Source organism: Lycium barbarum, chromosome 3 (assembly GCF_019175385.1).
Source record: "Lycium barbarum isolate Lr01 chromosome 3, ASM1917538v2, whole genome shotgun sequence".
In the NCBI taxonomy this organism is placed as follows: domain Eukaryota; kingdom Viridiplantae; phylum Streptophyta; class Magnoliopsida; order Solanales; family Solanaceae; genus Lycium; species Lycium barbarum.
This window is the reverse complement of record NC_083339.1, coordinates 144,831,430-144,839,239: the sequence shown is the minus strand read 5'-3', so window position 1 is coordinate 144,839,239 and position 7,810 is coordinate 144,831,430.

Sequence of the window (7,810 nt, the reverse complement as noted above, 5' to 3'; positions counted from 1 at the left end):
GTATCTTTTGTGTATTCCGAAGATTGTGCGCGTACATTTTTTCCTTTTCACTCCTCACATTTTTTCTTTTCCCCCTTCGTTGGCCAGAATGTTTGAATGATTAGCAGTTTTGTAGTAGTATATATACATTTGATATAATCATAAAAGTTTAAAAGGCCTTTAAGACGAGTAATTTCTAAGTGGGCGTTTGGCCATAAAAATTATTTACTTTTTTTCGAATTTTTTTTTTCACTTTTTTTACTTTTAGCGTTTGGCCATAAAAATTATTCACTTTTTTTCGGAATTGTATTCCGGAATACTAAAAACAAGAAAAACTTGTTTTTCAAAAAATTTCAATTTTTTTTACTTTTTTACACTACATTTCACCAAAAACTACAATTTCAAAAACTATGATCAAATACAACTCCAACTCCAACTTCAAAAATTTCAAAAAAAGTGAAAAAGTTTTTGATATTTATAGCCAAACGGGCCCTTAAATATTTGGTGACAGTGATATTTAGCTACTTGTAAGTTTCAGAATTATATATATATATAAATTGATGCGAGATAGTTCAGTGTCTATTTGATTTCTAGCTAAATTAATGTGGCTACCTAAAAAATGTGTGAAATTTAAGAGGTTATCTAGGTAATCAGCCAAAATTTAATAAGCATTTCCACCATAACACAAGCATACACATGCTAAAAGAACCCGATTAAAGAATCAGTTATGTTGGTAAAAAAAAATGTACTAATAAATTGATCAAACAAAAAAATTGAATTTAACCGAATCCCCAAACAAGTCAAATAAGCTGATCAAACTTAAACAAGTAATATTATAAGGTGGTTTATCTATACCCTCCACAATTCAGAAACAACCTCGAAGATTTCGAATTTTATTCCGTCTAGTTACAACAGGATTTTAATAAGGGCTAGAAATGAAATAGAAAAACAAAAGCTAAAAGTGTATATATTAACCACAACAGAGAAACGACAAATGAGTAGAAGCAGTTCGTTCCTTACAACGGAATTCTAGCTGGTAAAGAACAAGCATCTTGTTAGGTGATGCATTTTATAACCAAATTAATACTATTAAGTAAAACTATTTTAATAGTATGTTAAATAGCTTTTGTGTCTTTTATGAGTTTGAATAACGACACATTAGATGCTTCAATATGTTTGGAAGACACACCAATTATTGTTTAAGAACGATTAGTACAAGAATGTTTGTTAGGGCTTGTCATTTGCCAGGCTTGCATGAATATTTATACAACATAGACCATAGCTACCAGAGTAGGAAGAGAGAAGATGGAGTACCTCATGAAAAAAAAAATCATTAATCAATCATAAGTAAGTATCAAATAATTCTTTCGTTCCATTTTATGTGAAGACGTTACTAGAAACCATTTATAGAATCAAATCACTTTTTCTTTATGATTTTCTCAAACTCTTCTCAAATATTCAGATTCTTAACTAGTATTAACGCATACAGTAATTACCCTTTTACTTTTCAATAATTTTTAAATATATGAAATTTATTTTAAAAACTTAAAATTTTTATGTTTGGGTTTACACGAAAGTTACTGAATTCTGCCAAGTGCCAACATTCGAGTTACAAGTTTGGTAGAATTCAATAATTTGACTTAAATTCTGTATTTGTTTATAGAAATTCATCTAATGCATATAAATAATCAATCCAAAATCCAACAAAAATTGTGTTTCAGAACTCATGTTAAACATGATTTGACGTAAATATGTGAATAATTTTTTTAGCGAGGTAGTATTTGGGGGGCATTGGGCCGCGAATGAGTTGAAATTTAAAGGTAGCGCCGCCGTAAGAACGTGACCGTTAGTTTCGCAGAAGATGGCTTTTGGCTGGTCGGGACCAGAAATATGTATAAACATACATTATTGTGACTCACGTCTCCATCATCTCTATTCCACATTTTAATCTGTACAATCTGTCCCGTAATAACTAACACCAAACTTCCTGCAGTTTTTTAACCATTTATGGCCACAACGGCCATATCACCTAACTTCAACTTTGACTTCGTCTCTTAATCATATTAGTATTTGCTTTGCCTTGCAGCCTAGAGCAGTGAAATATATTAAATAGCGAGAAAATTCATGTGAAATTTGGACTCAACTTAAGTAATAAAAAGAGAAATTAATCTAGGAACTTTAACACATTTGACCTCCGCTTTACAGATAAAAAGGATGATAAAAAGATGCAACAACGTCTATTTCTCGGTGGAAGATAAAGGCTTTACTAATGACTTTGACATTAATAAGGTTGCACAATAATGTGAAGATCTGATCAAATTGTACGGTATATTTTACAATACAATATCATAGATTTCCTCCATTCTAGTAACTTGAATCTTCTCTGTCCAATAAATAATGCTCTGTGTCTTTAAATTACAAATCTTTCTTTCTCTAACAATTCAAACAAATATAAACAATCACTAGTATTACTACGTTATTATTTTAGACTTGACCTGACATCTTTTTAAACTAACCAGTAATACTATCGGGGTTAAATTATATACAGTGAGACACTGAGACTGAATTAATAATCTAAAAAAAAAAAAGTAATAGGAAGTTGCACAGCTTCGTTTACGGGTTCGGAAGAACTCAGTAGTTTTAATTCAAATTAAATCATTTTTTTCAAAACTCATAGACTCAAAATTCTAGTTCCGGCGCGGAATTAAAGATACCTAGTGGCCCGCCAGTAGCCACTTGTACATGAGAGGTAATATTGGAGACAGATAAGGATTTAGCTGGGACCAAATGCCAGCTGATGAATCCATTAATCATCTTAGATTGCTGATGCTGGCATGGTCCTCTTCACAAAAGTGAGACCACCAACTCCACTGTGACTCTTGTAGTTTTTTCCACTTTGAAATATTAGTCAAGGTATTTTATTCATCTAAAACTATGCAGATTCATAGTCTCCATTTATTTGAACAAATTCAAATTGAACTATTGTTACATAATTATAATTGATAATACCATTACTTTGCCCATTGCTATTACAAAACCATAAGTGACATTTGGACTTTAAGGTCCTTCCTAAGTAAAATCCAACAGCCAAATATTTCTGAAAGATAAATAAGGATCCCAATTTCGTATTAATGCTGTATAATTTTGAAAGATATCACCCTTAGAACTGGAAGTTCCACCATGTTATCTTTTGGGAGAGCAGTTTCTACTTATAATTAATAGAGAAAATTCTAACATGTATTAATCTCTGGCAGTTGTAGACCAATAAAATATACATGAGATTCCTTCCATATTTTGAAACATTAACGTGACTATCTATCCCGCAGTGGGGGGTAAAATAAATTTAACAAGCGACCATTTGTGGAACATAATAAAAATAAATTATTGTATACGTAAACCAACAATAACAAATTTAGTATTAATCTCACTAGTGGGGTCTGAAAAAGATAGAGTGTACGCAGACTTAATCCCTATCTCGCAGAGATAGAGAGGCTGTGTAATTCGCTCTGTAACCATTGGGAATTTTACAGGTTGACTTTCTGAGTGATTAAATATTCTTAAGTTTGTTTCTGCGTTGCTTTGGCATATGCTGAGTGTGTCCAGTGTTCAGTCCTTTCGTCATCTAAAAAGGTTCAAAATTTAAACTTGGATCAGAATGTGTCTGCATTTTTTGGACTTTTTCCTAACAGTTTCTTCTTGATTGTTTCAGGGAACATTATTCCTTTTATTAATTTTTTTTCTTATCCTTTTAGCCTTCTTAAGATTAAATTAACAGTCAATAATCAAAGTCTCCATTCGGCGGTATATAATATAAGGGCTACCAATTTAGGGACCTAGTCATTAGAATTCAAATGCGAGATTGATAATAATGTCTTGAGTTAAATTATCAAAACCATGTTTCAAAATGATGATATTATATTACATAATAAAGCAGTGTAAGATCAATGACTCCTACCTACCACGCATGACACCTTCTTTTCATAATTTTTGTTGTCTCGAAGATTAAAGGTACTACTTTAATAGACTTAATAAAAGTAGGCGGTAAATCAAAATTCTATAAATGTGCTAAGGCTATCTTTATAAAAAAAAAAAATAAAAAAAAATTGTGCAAAATCAGAGTAAACTGCCGAAAGTTCTTACTTCAGTTATTAAAAAAATCTTTTCAGATCAATTCTTTCGATTATTGTAGCTACAGGATAAGTGGTTTATTGCGTTTCAAGGTATAAAGTGCTAATCGCAATTGCAGATTGAAAGGGAAAACAACAACAATAATAACAACATACCCAGTTGAATCTCACAATGTGGGGTCTGGGAAGGGTTAAATGTACGCAGACCTTACCTCCACCTTGAAAGGTAGGGAGATTGTTTCCGAAAAACCCTCGGCTCAAAAGAAAACAAGAAAACAAGGGAAAAGTGACAAATAAATTAGAACTGTTGCAACATTGATCTTATAATAAAATAAATACTAAGTGTTAATCATAGGCGATAGGTAGATACAAAAAATAATATATTTTCGAGAATGCATTGGATGTGCGTAGTATCCTAATCGGCATTGACGAAAGCTGGCCAAGATTTGGAAACAAGAAAAAAGAGAGTCGGGAGAAATTGTTATGAGTTTAAGTTATATACAACAACAATAACCCAGTGAAATCTCACATAACCCCATGTACTTAGCAGGCACACGCCTTAACCACTCGGCCAAAGCGACGCTATGACAGTTTAAGTTATATACACTTATTTAAATATTTTTATATTGTCAGATCACCTTTATTTGTTGTAACAGGTAATTTATCTTAATTTCAAGTTACAATTCTCACATTTGTGGAGATTTACCTATAAATATCATTGAGATAATTTTAATATGTAAAAATAATGAGATAATTTTAATATGTAAAATAATTCTTTACCCCAGGGTAAACATAACGTAAACTCAATTACTATTTACTTGTGCTCTTCTTCTCTCTCTTTTTTTTTCTTCTTCTCCTCGTGAGTGAAAATATCCTCTTCGGGATTTCGCTGCCTTTTCTTTTCCGTATTTGTCACTGCACCTTTAGCTATCCTTCTCAGCATTTCTGTCAAAAAAAATGGAAATGACAACCAATAATTTTGATTCCTTGCAGATGTATGCAACGTTTTGCGTGCACTATATGTCCTCCATTTTTGTACAATCTAACCTTCTTTTCATTTTTTTTTTCCGCAACTGTTTATTATGTTAAATTTTTTATTAATAAATTAGAATATGAACAAGGACAAAATGACAATGAAATCTATAAAACGAATTTCAATCTCCTAAACAATAATATACCTTTAAGACACTTAAGCTTCTTTGGTGATCCCTTTTCCTCCCACTTTGTATGATCAGTAAGAAAGTGAATGTCATAAGCAAAAAAGTTCACAAATTATCTAATGTAGATATTCTGTTACTGCTTGGGAAAATTATCATAAAAATTAAAGATGTGTATGTTGCAAAATACAAAAATATGAATATCTGTTGTTCGAGGAGTTGGTCAGATACGAGTTGAGCCTTGCTTTGAAAAAGTCGCGATTTTTGGACAGATTCCAGTATCTGACCCTTCTCTTTCTGTTGATTCTCGTGTTGTTGGAATTTCTGGTTCGATAAAAACCACGAGTCTCAACCATTCGTTTATAGAAGCAATTGTGTGTTTCCATTTTCTACCGAATCATCATGTGATTAGCCTACTCAATCTATAAGTTGGAGTATGCCGTGTCAACAAATTTTATCAGAGGGACTTCTGGTAATTTCATTTGGTAAAATTAAACCATTTTCTGGTCATTTCATTTGGTAAAATCAAAACCATGTTTAGTAGGTGTGGTCCTTTTGGAAATAATTGACAAGCACACAATGGAATATTTAATTGAAAGAAAATAAAATATGAATCCAGAATAACCGAACTATTTCCGTTATTGACAAATGACAATGAAGCTACCTGCATTGACCCGGCAGAAGGAGTATTATTAACATCGTATCAAAGATGATTTGGATCTAAAATTAGAATGTTTGAATTTCACTAAAGCATTATTATTTCGAGAATAAACATTAATCTAAAATAGACTAGGTCCAACGACCAACGTTCCTTATTTAGCCAGTTTTGGAAACAGTTAAAAGAGAGCTCTTTAATAAGTGAAACACGTTAATTTGCTAAGTTATGATTAGAAGGATATAATTCAAAATTTACTAAGCCTAGTTTCACCAACTTACCTAGTGTTTCTCTTTTTTAGACAACTACGCAGTGTTAATCACGAAGATCTCTGCTTTAATTTGGTCCAACTTCACATTCAACTCAAAAGTATAACTGGGAGTCAAAAATAAATTAGAAAGAAAACCTACATGCAAATTCTAATATATTGCATTTAAAGTTTAACTAGATGGGGCAAACTTCAGACCTCTTCAAGTTGCTATTGCTTCCTCTTTTCTCAGACCTTCGTATCTGGAGTTTTAAATTATCAGAGTCTAAACACCTGAAGAGTCTTGAAGTTTGAACTGCAAAATATCCGAGGTTGAAACTTCAGACCTCGGGTTTGAAGTTTGATTGAAAGGCACTTAAATATTAAATACTTTCAAAATTTACTAGAGTACTATGTTTTAAGCGGTTCTAAGTGGGACTATTTGTGCATTTCGCCTCCAAGTAAATAGAGATCAGGCCCACGTAGGGGCTGGATTTTCGCAACATTTTTAGAGCTAGCGGAAAGAAAGTGGCTTTTAACCATAAGTGCTTAAAGTATTTTTAAGTTTTGAAAGCTGTTTTTATAAATAATCAGTTACGTGTTTGGATAAAAGTGCTTAAAGGATTTTTAGAAGTAAGGGTAGTAGTGAGATTAACATAAAATATAAGGGATAAAAGGATAAAGTCGTTGATCAAACCAAAATGGCTTTTAAGCCCAAAAAAAAAAAATTGGGGTTGAGCAACTTCTTGATTTTGGCTTTTTTTAAATTAATTTAGAGCCCGTTTAGATTGACTTATAAGTTAGTCAAACCAGCTTATAAGCCATTTTTTAACTTATTTGGGTGTTTGGTAAAATAAAAAAATAGCTAAATTAAATTAAAAAGTGCTTAAAATAAGCCAAAACCAAGAAGTTGCTCAACTCTAACTTTTTTTTTTTTGCTTAAAGCCATTTTGGTTTGACCAACAACTTTACTCTTTTATCCCTTATACTTTCTACTAATTCCAACACTACCCTTACTTCTAAAAACCGTTTAAGCAATTCTATCAAAATACACAACTGTTTATTTATAAAATAACTTTCGGTACTTAAAAAGTACTTTAAGCACTTATGCTTAAAAGTCATTTTTTTCAGCTAATCCAAATGGGATCTTAAGCTGTTTTCTATTTTTGTGAAACACTCAAATAAGTTAAAAATGACTTATAAGCTGGTTTAACCAACTTATAAGCTGGTTTAACCAACTTATAAGCCAATCCAAACGGGCTCTTAGATGGTTTGGTTAGGGTCATTGACACTTATGCCCTGTTTTGTGCTGGTATTTAATTTTGGCCAAAGTCATAGATGGACCCCTAAACTTATCCTGATTTTTCATTTAGACCCCTTAACTGAAACGTTGACCATCTAGACCCTCAAACATAAGATAAAGTGTGTCATTTGAACCCCTCGTGCCACCTAGGCACACGCGTGCAGTCCACTTGAAGTGACATGAAAAAGCAGACCAGTGACATGGAAAAATAGACTAGTGACATGTAAGCCATGTCAACAAAAAAAATTTAATTTAAGAAAAATTAATTTTAAAATCTATTTAAATAATTTAAATAAATCTGAAAAACCCAACCCATCCTCTCCGATAGCCTACTTCACTGCC